General features: G+C 42.9%; 1 protein-coding gene across 6 annotated transcripts in view; it reads left to right on the top strand.

The window, feature by feature from the left end:
- RAB28 (RAB28, member RAS oncogene family) overlaps nucleotides 1–16,277 on the top strand; it is a 175,169-nt gene that overhangs the window by 137,641 nt on the left and 21,251 nt on the right. The window lies entirely within an intron of this gene.

The raw sequence follows: 16,277 nt of genomic DNA, 5'->3' as shown, positions 1-16,277 counted from the left end.
TTATAGATGCTTGAGAATGTGTACACCCTGCCCCTCATGAGGGACATGTTGGCTCACTTGTCGAAGGGGAAAATTTTTTCGAAGTTAGACTGCGTGAAGCATACTATTGTATCAGAATCAAGGAGTGGGACGAATGGAAAACTGCTTTCAACTACCCCCTGGGTTGTTTCTAATTCAGGGTGCTCCCCTTCGGATTACAGGAAGCTGTAAACTTTATCGAAGAATAGTTTGGCATGATCTGTTTTTAACAAACCTGTGCTGGCTACTAGTTAGAACTTTACTTGCTTCTAGTTGTTCGCAGATCTGGTTTTTTTATTATCTTTTCTAGGATCTTCCCAGGTATTGATGTTAAACTGATTGGTCTGTAGTTTCCTGAGTCCATTTTTTTCCCTTTCTTGAAGATGGGAACCACATCAGCCCTTTTCCAATACTCATGGACTTCCCCAGTACACCAGGATTTTTGAAAGATGTGCAATGGTTCTGAGATAACATGTACCAGCTCCTTCAAAACTCTGGGATGCAATCTGTCAGGCCCCAGCGATTTATATTCATCAAGGTCGGATAGGTGTTCTCTTACCATTTTCCTCCTTATTTTAATTTTTGTTTCTAGTTAGTCTTTTGCAATAGTTTTTTTGGCATGTTGGGCTATAGTTTCTTTTTGTGTGAAGACTGATGCAAAGTATGAGTTAAACAGCTTTGCTTTCTTTCTGTTGCCTGTTATTTCCTTGCCATCTTCTCTCTTTATTGGACCTACAGTTTCCTTGACTTTTTTCTTATTGTTAATATATTGGAAAAATCTTTTTTTTATTATCCCTGATTTCTGTTGCAAGTCTTTGTTCATTCTGAGCCTTTGCTTTCCTGACTTCATCTTTGCATGTTCTGGCTGTCTGCTGATAATTGGCCTTAGTTATGTGCCCCTCTTTCCATTTTTTGTATTTTGTATTTGTCCTTTTTATCTTTCAGTTTGTCAGAGAGCCATGTTGGTTTCTTCTTGAATTTCTTGTTTTTCTTTTCCAGTGGTATTGTACTAGATGTGGCTTTTATGATTGCATTTTTCAGAGTTTCCCATACTTCTTGGGCTGTTTTCCCCTTTAGAATTTTCATCCATGGAATCTTTCCTAGGTTTTCTCTGAGTTTGTTAAAGTCAGCTCTTTTAAAGTTTAAGACACTGGTTGGATTGTTTTCTGTTGCTAGTGTTTGTGTTATATTAAATTCCAGTATGACGTGGTCACTTTCGCCCAAGATTCTAGCAACTTCAACTGCCTCTATCTTCTCTATTAATTAGAATTAAGTCCAGTACGGCTTTATGTCTAGTTCCTCCTCCACCTTTTGTATGACAAATTTGTCGGCTAGATTGGTTAGAATCTGTTTGATCTCACAGCTGATATCTGGATAGTCTCCCATTACTACAGTGTTATGTTTCCTACATACATTTGTTAACTGGTTGGCAAAGAGTTCATCTATTTTTTCTGATTGGTTGGGTGGCCTTTAATATACACCTATGGTAATGTCACTTTTTTCTCTTTTATATTGACCCATATACATTTCTGTAGATATGTAGTGTTCTCTTACATATAGTGCAGCTCCCCCTGCTCTTTTTGTAGACCTGTTTCTTTTGAACAATTTGTATACATCCATCAGTCCATTCCATTCACGGGTTTTCTTCCACCAGGTTTCTGTAATGCCAACTATATCATATCCCCGCTTGTGTATTGCTTCTAGTTCTCCCTGTTTGCTCCCCAAGCTTTGAGCATTTGTATATAAGCATTTAAGACTTTTATGCCTGTTCGTGGGCATGTTTCCTGCATCTCCTGATTGTTGTTTTGGTTTCGTCCACTGGTTTGGAGGGATTGCCAGGTCTAACAGGAGAGTTGTGGCTCTCCTGTGATCCAGTGAGCACCTCTCCTTGCTGGTCACCTCTTTGGGGTGACTTTCGGCCCTTTTCAGGGCCCCCTAGTGATGCAAAACTGGACGTGGGAGAGAGAGCAAGTCTCCCAACCATCCATAGCAGCTGTGTGGCAAACTGGAAGCCCATTCTTTTTCAGTCTTATTGTGGCTTGCTTTCTTTGACAAATCATCTTCTATGTCCTTGCTTTTGGGTCAGTGAGCAGATCTCCTTGGATTGTTGTATCTATTATTTGGTGTTGAGAAAACGATCCAGTCGCTATTTTGTTAAGAGGACTAGCAGATCCAGCAGGTCTTCTTGGCTTTCCATTTCAACCTATTTGTCTTGACCTGTTTATCTTCTCTTCCATCTGTTTTTGTTTTGTATCCTCAAGCTCCTTCTCTTTTATATAGGAGATCATTACCTCTTTCCCTTTTGTCAGTTTCTTTTCTGTATTTGCCCTTGTCTGTATTTGTTGAGCAGCTGAGTCTTCTGTCTTGATATTTAATTGTTCCATTTTTTCTATAGTATCCTGCATAGATGATTCTATAATTATAGTCATAGTTTGCTTTTGCATGTCTGGGCTATCTTCTGGGGTTTTTTCCTGTAGCTTCTTATTTCGTCACCACCTTTGAGTAAGGTTTGAATAATCTCTTTCAACAAAGAGTTTGCTCCTGCTCTTCTTCCATAAGGAACATCCATTCCTGATCTTCTTCAATAATAGTATATTTAAACTAAAAGGCTTTATATTAAAAAAAAATCCACAATAAAAAGCACAGCTGAGTTTCTGAAGGTTACATGTATCTTATCTTTTTCTTATCTTTTTTCAGCCAAGTCTCTTTACAATTACAGATTGCAATATCATGTTTGGCAACAAGATGTCTCTCCAAAGTTATTTTGATCTTTTCAGTTTTTTCTTCTATTTTAAAAGAAAAAACCCAGATCTTCAATAAAAATAGAGAAGAAAAATTGAAGAAAAATAGGAAATAGAGAATAAAGAGTCTTTTAATCCACCAATTTTAGGAAATAGATTCCCAATTAGGATCTAATTATGTTTTCAACGTTTTAAACACACCTAGATAGTCAGTCGCCACTGTGTCTGGAGGGAGGGCTGAAACTCCCCTTCCCTCTCCAAAGGGGGGGAAAGTACTTTTAGCAGCTTGAATAGGTACAAAAAAGCAATTAGGATTTAAGAGAGGTAGATCTCACCCAGTCCTTTCTACGCTGCTTTGAAGTTGCCAGATGGTAAATGTGACTTCAGCTGTCTACAGCCTAGTGACGAGCCATATTTCTATGGCTGGTCTTTTGTCCACCAGTTTGGACGGATTCGCCGGCTCTAGCAGGAGAGCTACCGCTCTCCTGCGATCCAGCAAGGATCCCTCCTTGCTCATCGCCTCTATGGGGTGACTTTTGACCCTTTTCAGGGCCCCCCAGCGATGTGAAACTGGACGGGGGAGACAAAGTTCATCTCCCAGGTATCCATGGCAGCCGTGGCAAACTGGAAGATGTAAAGAGGAAGAGAGAGGAAGTATTAAATGTGGAAATAAAAGAAATTTTGGTTATTAAATTTAAGATTTTAAGATATTTGAGAATTATTAGAAAATAAGAATATTATATTGCATTACTAACTTATTGAGGTAGATGGTAAGAAGTTATATAGATAAGAGGTGTATCCAAAACATCAAACTTTGGGAGGAATTGTGATAAAGGAGTTGGGGTCATTTAAAATTTAGAAATGATAATTATTAAATGTTAAATTTAAATATTAAGCAAAAATTAAAAAGGAGAAAAATTGATTAGGTCATTCATTGTCGAAAAGATTGAAAGCTAAGATATACATAAACTTAAAATTACTGATAAATGTTAGAAAGTTATTTTCCATTTGATAGAACAACAATTGTATTAGTTAAATATGAGACACTAGATATTAAGGGAGAAAGAGAGGGAATGGTGATTGTAATAATTTGAGATTTGTACTAATGATATCTATGTGTAATAGAATTATTGTAAGCCGCCACATTGCTTTTCAAACATTTAAATGTAATATTAGAAAATCAATAAAAATTGATAAAACAACAACAAGTATTAAGATGGTTTTGTAATAAGAGAATAAAAATCAAATTGTAAAATGCATTTATTATTGGACTGCAAGGCGATCAAACCGGTCAGTCCTAGAGGAGATCAACCCTGACTGCTCTTTAGAAGGCCAGATCCTGAAGTTGAAACTCAAATACTTTGGCACCTAATGAGAAGGAAGGACTCACTAGAGAAGAGCCTAAAGCTGGGAAAGATTGAGGGCAATAGAAGAAGGGGACGACAGAGAATGAGGTGGCTGGATGGAGTCACTGAAGCAGTAGGCTTGAGCTTAAATGGACTCCAGAAGATGGTAGAGGACAGGAAGGCCTGGAGGAACATTGTCTATGGGGTCGCAATGGGTCGGACATGACTTCGCAACTAACAACAACAACAATTTATTATTTATTTATTTATTTATTTATTGATGGGATTTATATCCCGCCCTATCTCCTGAAGGACTCAGGGCGGCTCACAATAAAACATATAATAAGTACATAAATCAAGATAAAATGAAAATTGAGAACATCAGTGCAATAAAAAATTAGAGAATTTTAAAATGAATTAAAAATACTAAATATAAATTAATTAAAATGCCTGTCAGTCTAGGTCAGCTTGGTGGAACAGGTGTGTTTTGAGGCCGCGGCGAAAGGATTGGAGGTTTTGGGCTATCCGAAGCTCAGGGGGGAGCTGATTCCATAGGGTTGGTGCTCCCACAGAGAAGGCCCTCCCCCTGGGGGTCGCCAGCCGACATTGCCTAGCTGACGGTACCCTGAGGAGGCCTTCTCTGTGTGAGCGTACTGGACGATGGGAATTTGTTCCCGGCAGCAGATGGTCCTGCAAGTATCCCGGACCTAAGCCATGTAGGGCTTTAAAGGTAAGTACCAGCACCTTAAATCTCACCCGGAGGGCAACTGGTAGCCAATGCAGCTCACGCAGGAGGTGTGTAATATGGGAGTATCGGGAAGCTCCCATCACAACCCGTGCAGCTGCATTCTGCACCAGCTGAAGCCTCCGGGTGGTCTTCAAGGGCAGCCCCATGTAGAGAGCATTACAGTAATCAATACGGGAGGTAACGAGTGCGTGGGTGACTGTACGTAGGGCATCTCGGTCCAAAAAGGGGCGCAATTGGTATATAAGACGAATCTGGGCAAATGCCCCCCTAGCCACGGTTCCAATGTGATCTTCAAAACTGAGTCGTGAATCTAGGAGGACGCCCAGATTGCGTGCTTTATCAATGGGAGGTAACATCTCTCCTCCTATAGTCAGAGATGGAACCTCTTGGACTAAACGAGATGACGGTATGTACAGCCACTCAGTCTTGGCCGGGTTGAGTCGAAGCCTGTTTTCTCCCATCCAAATCTGTACCGCTTCCAGACAACGGGACATCACATCAAGGGCATCACTGGGTTGGTTCGGGGTGGAGATGAATAGCTGGGTATCATCAGCATATTGATGATATTTCACCCCGAAGCTACGGATGATCTCTCCCAGCGGCTTCATATAGATGTTGAACAGGAGGGGCGAGAGCACCGAACCCTGAGGCACTCCACAATTAAGAGGCCTAGGGCTTGACCTCTGCCCTCCTGCCAACACCGTCTGCGAACGGTCCGAGAGGTAGGAGGAGAACCAACGCAGAACGGTGCCTCCCACTCCCAGCCCCTCAAGACGACGCAGTAAGATACCATGGTCGATGGTATCAAAAGCCGCTGATAGATCTAATAGGACCAGGACAGAAGAATAACCTCTATCTCGGGCCCGCCAGAGATCATTCACCAGCGCGACCAATGCCGTCTCCGTGCTGTGCCCCGGTCTGAAACCCGATTGGTACGGATCTAGATATTCTAGATATTATTGCAATATTTGTAGATTGTCCCAACCAATTAATACTTTAACTAGTGTACATTAAAGTGAGGATAAAGCAAGCAACAAGATACGAAGTAGACAACGCTGCTAATAACACACGTATACCTAAGGTACAGTGAAGGAAAAAAGTATTTGATCCCCTGCTGATTTTTTACATTTGCCCATTGACAAAAAAATGATCAGTCTATAATTTTAAATGGTAGGTTTATTTTAACACTGAGAGATAGAATAACACACAAAAAAATAAAATCGAGAAAAACACATTTCAAAAAAGTTATAAATTGACTTGCGTTTTAATGAATAAAATAAGTATTTGATCCCTTATCAATCAGCAAGATTTCTGGCTTCCAGGTGTCTTTTATACAGGTAATGAGCTGAGATTAGGAGCACTCTCTTTAAAGGGAGTGCTCCTAATCTCAGTTTGTTACCTGAATAAAAGACACCTGTCCACAGAAGCAATCAATCAGATTCTAAACTCTCCACCATAGCCTAGATCAGGGGTAGGCAACCTCGGCTCTTTTATGACTCATGGACTTCAATGATATTGTTTTGCGAAGAGGTCAAATACTTATTTCACTCATTAAAATGCAAATCAATTTATAACTTTTTTGAAATGTGTTTTTTTGGATTTTTTTTGTTATACTGTTGCTCAATGTTAAAATAAACCTACCTTTAAAATTATAGACTGATAATTTCTTTGTCAGTGGGCAAATGTACAAAATCAGATGATCAGATACTTTTTCCCCTCACTGTATGTTCATGATCAGTATGGCTTGCACCTTTTCAAGGTTCATCTCTATTTCTTTGTAGGAGATACAGTACCCTGGTTCAGCGGTCCCCAACCCTTGGACCACGGCCCAGTACCGGGCTGCGGCATGCCAGCAACCGGTCCGCACAAACAAGCAAAGCCCAATCTGCGAGATGTAGGCAGCACACAAAACCATGCACCCTCTGGTTCTTGGAAAAACCTGTCTCCACAGAACCAGTCCCTGGTGCCCAAAAGGTTGGGGACCTCTGCCCTAGTTAGTCAGTTTGTGGAATTCACACTTAGAAAGTTTAACATACAGCTGGGCAGTGCAGAGCTTTTTCAGCATTGCTCTTACTGGTTTCACATGCTCTGCCATGGTTTCCGTGTAAATTAAAACGTCCAAATATACTAGGATCCTTTTATATAAGTATTCGCGTAAAGGTAAAGGTTTCCCCGCACATGCGTCCTAGTCCTTTCCAACTCTAGGGGCCAGTGCTTATCTCCGTTTCAAAGCCGAAGAGCCAGCGTTTGTCCGAGGACGTCTCCGTGGTCATGTGGCTGGCATGACTAGATACCAAAGTCGCACGGAACGCTGTTACGTTCCCACCGTAGTGGTCCCTATTTTTCTACTTGCATTTTTACATGCTTTCGAACTGCTAGGTTGACAGAAGCTGGGACAAGTAACAGGTGCCCACTCTGTTACGCGGCACTCGGGATTTGACCCGCCAAACTGCCGACCATCTGATCGACAAGCTCAGCGTCCTAACCCACTGAGCCACTCATGTAGGATACCATTAATTAGCTACATGAAGTCAGTGCCCTGTAGTCCAAAGGGGATCACTTGGATCCTAATTGGAAGCATCCTAATGGGTAGCAGAATGCAGTTTTACATTCGTCCCCTTAATCCTTAACTCCGTAGCATGCCTCTCACAAGTTTAGTTTAGTAAGAACTTTCCCTTGGCCAGATGGGTCAACGTGTCTTTCATTATAGGCAGGGGGTAAATGTTTTCAATGCAGATTGCATTCAACCCCTGGTGGTCTACACACAGCAGAGAGATCCGTCTTTCTTTTCCCAGAAAAGGACAGGAATGACCACCCGTGGTTTGGCAGGCTGTATGAACTCTCACTACAGGTTTTTATCTATAAATGTCTGGAGCTCCTCGAGCTTCCTTGGAGTCATGAAGTACAGCTTAAGTTTGGGTAATTTGGCAATTGGCAGTATTTCTATGGAACAGTCTGTGGGTTAGTGAGGGGGAAGCACATCCAGCCCCTTCTCACTGAAAACTTCTCACAAGTCCAGTACTACTTGGGGATTCAGAGTTCCAGTTTTGTGCTTCTGTGCCATGCCACCAACTTCCCTCTTTGCCTTCCTCCCCAGTGTCATGAGGTTGAGGGTAGCTAATCTCTCTTTGGGCTTCCTTTCAAGGTTCTTTCGCCGAATCTTAAAATCCTCCTGTCAGGCCCCTCAGATCATTATCGGGATGCTGCCAGTCTGTTGGGAGGAGGAAATCTTTATGCTGTTTGGAGGGTGAATCTTTGGGTTCTGGGATGTATTTCTTTTCCTTTGTTCTTCTGCACTTTGATGTATCACTTTGGGTTTGAAAGGGGGAGGAATGTGCCTGGGGCCATCTGCCTTACCTCTACTTCAGTCAGAAAAGGATGCAATGCCTGCGAACAGTGCTTTATCTCTCTTTCAACTTGCAGTTCCCATAACAACTTTGCACCTGTGGATTGGCTGGAAATAGACTGGGCAGTTGGTCACTTGGGCTTTTAAGAGAGGGGTTTGGTGGTAAATATTCAGATCTTGCCTTGCTTTTCTGCTTTCACTATCTCTCAATAAAAGTTCCTTTTGAAATAATGCCACTTTCAATAGTTCTGCTTTCTTGGGAGAACTAGCTGAGGCAGGACCTTATGTTAGGGAAGATGTACAAAGTGGTCAACCTGGAGGGACAACAGCCCTACTATGGGGACCATGCCCACGATGTCCCACCATGGCAGTGAGTAAGAGGAGGCTGAGTGCTGGGGGGAAACTTTCATGAAGACTCACCCCGATAAGAGCCCCTCTGAGTGTATGGAGGAAGCTGCCATCATGGAAGATCCTCCAAAGCCAAGATGGTCTATTGGCATGGGGGAAAAGGAGGTCTTGGAAGGGAGGATCCAGCATGTCACTCTCACCCATGGCAGCAGGAAGTGAGGCTGGAAGCACAAGATGGAACTACTGTATGATGATGATGAGCTAGGGGAAGAGCAGAGCCAAGCCAAGCAGCTGCTGAAATGAGCCAAACATTTCATGGAAGCATTCCAGAACCTGTAGCTGCAAAAAAAACCAGTGACTGCGGGGAAAAGAGCAAAGAACGGGTGGAGGAACCTGCATGTGGGAGGAGAAGTTGCCAACCCCAGAGACAGAGGCAGGCTCCGTTGCTTCCACAGAAAGGGCGACCACCCCAGCCACCCCACCTTGGGTCATCCCAACAGGGGCGAATGCCCAAAGAACCGGTGGAAAGGGAGCCCAGTGGCTGGAGTGAAAGGCACCTCCCTGGATGTTATGTTTGATGGGGATGCTCAACAGTTGGGATTCTTCTCGCTCATGTCCTCACATACATGCAGGAATACAGGCGAGACCTCCTAGCAAAGGATCCAGGGTTAGGGTTGTCACCGTTGCCCTGAAAGGGGCTGTGGCGAGATGCATATCAACCCTGCACAACGCTGATACATCAGAGCTCCAGAACTTTAACAGCTTCAGGACAGCACTGAGGCAGCGTTTCAAAGACCCCTGGCCGATCTCAAGGAACGAGATTGCATTAAGATGGGGAGGCAAGGCCACCGCCTGATAGTACACTGAAGAATTCTGGGACCTGGCTTGCCGCCTCAAATGGCCGGAAATCCTGGTGAACTGTTTTAAAGATGGGCTTATACCATGCCTGCATTGCCTAAGGAGCCCCTGCGTGCCTCCATGACTGGTGCATCCTAGCCGAAGAAGCGGAGATTGACCAGGCATGGAACCAGTACTGCTCAGGCAGAGTGTGGAGGTGTTCCCCACCAGAGAGGAAAAGGGAGGCAGCAAGACCTGGCAGCACTGCTGTGCTCAACTGCATGCTTCAAATGTGGCAAGGAAGGCCACTGGGCTGTGGAATGCCACACAAAAACCACCACAAAGAAAGGAGACCGACCATAAGGGGAAAAACCAAACCTTTCCAACACCCCAAAGAAATGGCCCTAAAGAGCACTAAGGTCATAGAGTTCAGTCTCTCCCCAAAGCCAGGAGGAGGAACTCCGACCCCATCAGAGAAAGAACTGGGGATATCCAACAGCGACAACCATGACAACCCCCTGTCGCACCAGTAACCATGCCTATAGAACTGTTAATCCCAGGCTTGGGGGAGAAAGTAGCCCTAAAGGCCCTACTAGACTCCGGTGCACTAGATGCTTAAAAAGCCCCACACTAGTGGGAAAACTGGTGGTCCACCTGAGGAGATTAAAGAACTCAATTGTGTTCTGCCAACTAGGTGGATCCATCCCGGCCCCCTTCATCACTGAATACCTGGGCTTAACCATGGGGAGCAATTCAATACTCTAACCTTTATAATGGCACCCATCATGGAATGGCCCCTTGTCCTAGGGTTGGCTTGGCTGAAAAAATGGAACCTGCGGGTGGACTAGCGAGACGGTGCTTAAGGTTCCCACAACCACAACCATTGGGTTCTTTAATTAGATGAATTGCGCCAGTTCATAGATAGAAATTTAACTCGGGGGTTTTTTCCAGTTGGCCAGACCCAGGGTGGCAGCCCTGGTGCTGTTCTGCGAGAAGAAAGATGAGTCTCTTCATCTCTGCATTGATTAATGGGGCCTGAACACAGTATGCATGGAAAATGTATACCCCTTGCCCCCTCATGAAGGACATGCTGTCCCACCACTCTAAAGGGAAGGTGTTTTCCAAACACCTGGATTTACTGGAGGCTTATTACCAGGTCAGAATTAAATAAGGAAACAAATGGAAAACTGCTTTTAACCACCCCCTGGGTTGCTTTCAATTTAAGGTGCTCCCATTTGGATTACAAGGAGCACCTGCAATGTTTATGCAACTGATAAACAAAGTGCTATATGAGCACCTGTAAAAAGGAGTTTTGGTGTCCCTGCATGATATATTAATCTACACTGAAACGAAAGCTGAACATGTAAAATTGGTCAGAGCAGTTGTCAGGGCCCACTTCAAAACCTCATCCTGAGAAAGCAAGACTCGTGGAAGCAGTTTCTTCCAAAAGGAACTTTTATTAGGAGAAGCTGAGAGCAGGCATGAAAGGCAGGATCTGAGGGTTTCCCGCTTAGATCAATAGGTGAAAAGAGTCCCCCACCCCAATAGTTCATCCGGCGAGTTTGAATGGACCAATCCACAGTCTGCTGTGGGAAAGGAGCTGATAACACAGCCATTCCCAGGCTTGCAATGATGTTGTTGGGTCTTCACACCTTCCGTTCCATAGCAAGAGATAAGCCAGATGGCCAGAAGCACATTCCTTTCTCACCCCAAGTTAACATCAAGGGAGAGACAGTTTAAAGAGCAAGTATGCAGGAATAGTGGAAAAGTTACATTGTAGCGAAACAGAGAAACAAAGAGACAGCCTGAAACATGTTCCCCCCTCCCCTTCAGGAGAATGGCAGAACCCTTAGCAAGGAATAGAAAGAAATAAAATAGATTTTCCCCCAAGTGTAAGATGGGTTCTGACAATAGTCTTAAACAAACTCCTCCCGATAAAGCTTATGCCAAACTTTCAAAGTGTGAATTTCACAAAGAAAAGATTGACTATCTAGGCTACTAGATCTTGCATGAGGAGGTAGAAATAGACCCAGAGAAAGTATGAGCCATTTTAGAATGGGAAACCCCATGTACCAGGAAGCAACTGCAAACTCCTTTTCCAGTTTGTATAGGCAGTTCATTCCCTCCTTTGTGCAGATTGCATTTCCCATTACAAACTTTTTGAAAAGAAGGGGGTAGATAAGCTGAAACCTAACCAGCCACTAAAGTGGACTATGGAATGCGAAGCCGCATTCAAAAATTTGAAAAGACTTTTTTCTGTGGAGCTGGTACTGAGGTATCCAGACTCAGACAGACCATTTGTCATTCAGGCCGATGCTAGCAATGTGGCCATAGGTGCGGTACTGCTCCAGGAAAACAAAAAGGGCCAACTGCAGCCAAAAGTTGACTGAGACCAAACAACACTGAGCGGTCTGGGAAAAGCAAGCCTACGGAGTAAGATGGGCCTCTTTACTTGGAGGCATTTTCTAGAAGGGAATAAAATCCCTTTCCAAGTTTGGAATGATCACAAAAACCTAGAAGCATTGAAAACCCCAAGGGAGCTGTCTACCTAGCAAGCACTGTGGGTCCAACACTTTCAGTATTTCAATTTTACCTTCTGCTGTTTACCAGGAGGAAAAAATTTCCTGGGGGACACCCTATCTAGGCTGCTGCAATATACCAGTGCAAAGGCCAAAATAATCAAACCTCTGCTCCTAGCCCAGCAATTAGCAGCCCCAGTAATCAAAAGGGCCAATTGAAAGGCATCCCACCACCAGACAACACTGTCACCTTGGTCTTTAAATGAGACCTTGAAAAGGGTGAATGGTTTCTTAGTCATAAAAACCTCTGCTCCATGTGGGAGGGACTAGCATGGGTAGGAGGGAAGCTGTACATTCTGGCCAGCCAGAGACTAAAGACTATGCAAACATGCCATGGCTCAAAGGTGGCAGGACATTTCTGGTGTGTAAAGACCCTATGCCAGTTAAAAAGACAATTTTGGTGGCCTCCTATCAAAAAGGACATTGAGGGTTATGTGGCTAGCTGCCCTACGTGTGTAGCAGCAAAACGGATGCAGGGGAAAATGCGTGGCCTTCTACAGCTGGTTGCAGACCTTTCAGCACCCTGGAGAGAGATTTATATGGACTTTATCATAGAGCTCCCAGAAAGCATGGGAAACACTGTTGTTTGGGTAATGACAGATCTATTTTCAAAGAGCCTTGGTGGAGCAGTGGGCTAATGCCTCCTTAAGTAACACCAGCTGCCTGCAGTTAGTGCAGGTTCAAGTCCCACCAGGCTCAAGGTTGACTTAGCCTTCCATCCTTCCGAGGTAGGTAAAATGAGGACCCAGATTGTTGGGGGCAATAAGCTGACTTTGTAATAATGCCGCTTGGGGGGGGCAAAAGCCCTAATAAGCAGGCATATACATAGAATGAAGGCTATTGCTAAGCACATTGATTTGTGCTTTAAATTGTAAGCCGCCCTGAGTCTTCGGAGAAGGGCGGGATATAAATGGGATTAAATGGGATAAAAAAAAGCAGGTCCCTTTCATTCCTTGCCAAAAGATCCCAAGAGCAAAGACTCTAGCAAAACTGTTCCTCTACCATATCTACTGCCTACAGGGAGCCCCACGTCACATAATTTCAGACGGAGGGGTCCAATTTATTTCAAAGTTCTGGAGGCCATTTTTGGACCTCCTGGGAATGGGTCAGGACCTGAGTTCTAGTCATCATCCTTAAATGAATGGTGGGACAGAACGGATGAATTCTGTTCTGGAACAGTACCTAAGATGCTTTATCAATTATCAGCAGGACAATTGGATTGACCTCCTACCATTTGCTGAAGCAGCTTATAATAACGCTGTTCATTCCAGCACTGGCTTTAAGTAGCCACAGGACAAGCATTCAACCCAATGCCTGAACTGCCAACTAACCAATCCACAATTTCTTCCCTTAAGGAATGGATAAATCAGCTGCAGAATACTTGGCCAGTTGTCAGAAAGTCTTTAAATGAAGCTAGAACAACCTACAAGGATCAGGCAGATAAAAAGAAAACCAAACCATTCTACATTGGGGACAGAGTATACCTGTCTACTAGGTTCATGCAATCCTACAACCCTCTAAAAAACTGGAGCCAAAATTTGTGGGACTCTTCCCAATCAAATGCATTATAAACCTGGTCGCAGTGGAGCTGGAACTCACCAAACCCCTAAGGTGAATCTACCATGTATTTCATTGCAGTCTCCTAAAGCCTGAAATAACCTCACCTTTGCAGCCAGTAACTCCCCCAGCACCAGAGCCCATCATGGTAGAGGGTGAACAACACTTTGAAATCAAGGAAGTTCTGAACTCACGCAAACACCATGGAGCCACCCAGTATTTGGTGGCCTGGGAAGACCTTCTAGCATCCCAAAATGAATGGGTTCACAAGAAACATGTTACAGCCCCTAGTTACTCAAGCATTTTCATGCACATTACCTGGATAAGCCTGATTAATCTTAATTTTCTTTCTCCACTTTATTATTTTCTGTTCTTCCAGGTGGATTTCTCTTTCTTTTAAGGGAGCGGTAGGTCAGGCCCCTCAGATCAATATCGGAATGCTGTCATTCTGTTGGGAGGGAGGAATATTTGGGTTCTGGGATGTGTTTGTTTTGCTTTTTTCTTCTGCACTTTGATGTATGTCTTTGGGTGTGAAAGTGGGGAGGAATGTGCCTGGGGCCATCTGCCTTATCTCTACTCTGGTGAGAAGAGGATGCAATGCCTGGGAACAGCGCTTTATCACTCTTTCAACTTCCAGTTCCCATAACAAATTCGCACCTGTGAATTGGCTGGAAATGGACTGGGCAGTTGGGCACTTGAGTTTTTAAGAGAGGGGTTTAATGTAACATTTTTGTATGGGAAATATTCAGATCTTGCCTTGCCTTTCTGCTTTCGCTCTCAATAGAAGTTCCTTTTGAAATAATGCCAGTTTTGAAGAGTTCTGCTTTCTTGGGAGAACTAGCTGAGGCAGGACCTTACACCTGCTTCAGAACCCATGCTAAACCCAATTCTAGAGTTCTCTCCATGCCTGGTGCCACAATGAAGATTAGGGTCTTTATGGGGCCCACTTCTCATCCCTATTGGTTCAGTGACAAATGTTGTAGGGGGAGTCCCCAGCTGTGCATCCTTCTAACTGGCAGAAGGCCACTGGCACCTCAAGCTCTCTGAGTCACTGACCAGAGTTCTCAACTAAGCTAGGGCTGACCAGTGATCTGGTGTGGCCTGAGTCCAAGAGGGCAACCAGTTTTCCTTATGCCCCGAGGAGGTCACCACCAGTTCTGTGAGGATGGTCATGGGTGTCATGGGGTGAGTTACCAAGATATCATTTTCTGTGTCAGTGTTGCGCCCTTTTGCACTCCTAAGTGATGCTTTCAGAGTTCTCACATCATCATCAGATGATAGGGTGAACTCAACAACCTCCACCCTTTCTAGGGCTGTGTCACTTGTCCAGTTGGCGAATCCAGAAAAAGAAACTCCTAGGACATTATTTTACCAAGAGTATAAACTTTACAGAATAAACCATATTGACACAGATGAAGTGAAACTAGCTAGCATAGTTAATCCCTCCCCTTTATGGATTAGCAATCACTTCTGTTCATTTTATTACGTGAATCAGTGAGCCATGCTAGGCCATCTGCTGAATGTGTTCTTGGGTTGGAGAGGTTGGAGCACTGTCTCACGGGAACCAACGATGCTCAAATGCAATTCCCCCCATCCTTGCATTCCATCCCACCTCCTCCCTTTTTTTTGTCAAGCTGCGAGTGCGGGTTTTCTGGGTTGGCATTTACAAGTGCTGGGGTAGGAAGTGTGTGCTACTGTTGGAATGTAATTATTGTGTTTGGTATGTTAATTTCCAGATTGCATTCTGTTTAGATTGTATTGTGTTGTTTTTATTGTGTACATTACCCAGAGTCACTGTGTTGAGCAAATTAAATATTATAAATAAACAACCCATTGTATATTAAAATTATATGTTATTAATATTGTATTAATTTGAATATATTTCAAATATTTAAGTACTAGGTACATGTGTATATATGAGTTACCTAGAAGTTTAGAATTTTGTATCATGGATCTTGAATCAAGAGTAAGTAAAACCTGTGTTATTGTAAACTCATGTGATGATCAAAATAAGATTTGAAACACTGCTACTCTTTTTCATTTTGGCACCAGTTCTTACCATTTCTCAAAATGAATTGCTTTTGAATAAAGTTTGAAAATAAACATGAAATATATGTCAATATCATAAACACATTTTAGAAGCAGCCAAGATAAATACAGGGAAAATGTAGAATCAAAAGGTTAAAAGGACATTTGCCTACAGATGATGTATGTATGTATGTATGTATGTATGTATGTATGTATGTATGTATGTATGTATTTTCAGTGGGATTTACTCCTGTATAATTGCAAAAAATGAAGTTTAAAACTTTAATTAACCAAATCCTTTATGAGACAATTCATAGAAAAAATTCATGTATTAAAAATTATTTTTGGTGACTTAGTCTTTTCAGTTTATTGTCAAGTAGAATATATTTGTTGAAATAATAGTTTTTTCTTATACTTCTTTCTTAGTAGCTGTATAGTCAGTTTCTACCATAAAGGAATAAATAAAGAAGTAGATTACAGATTATGTATGAGATTGAAGATTCCCACAACTGATAATAGACATGGATGCTTGATGATGAAGATAATTGGGTTTTAAAGTTTTAATTTTTGGGCTTAAATTTAATTACTTGTTTTAAATTTATTTTAACTTTTATATTGTATGGTTTTGTTTGCCCTGTAAACCACCCTGAGTCCTACGGGAATAGGGCGGTATAGAAGTCAAAATAATAATAAATAAGGATAACAACTCTTTGTGACTAATTTTAGGAG

The sequence above is a fragment of the Vipera ursinii genome (assembly GCF_947247035.1).
Source record: "Vipera ursinii genome assembly, chromosome: 7".
Taxonomy (NCBI): domain Eukaryota; kingdom Metazoa; phylum Chordata; class Lepidosauria; order Squamata; family Viperidae; genus Vipera; species Vipera ursinii.
This window is presented reverse-complemented; position numbering and strand designations above follow the sequence as displayed.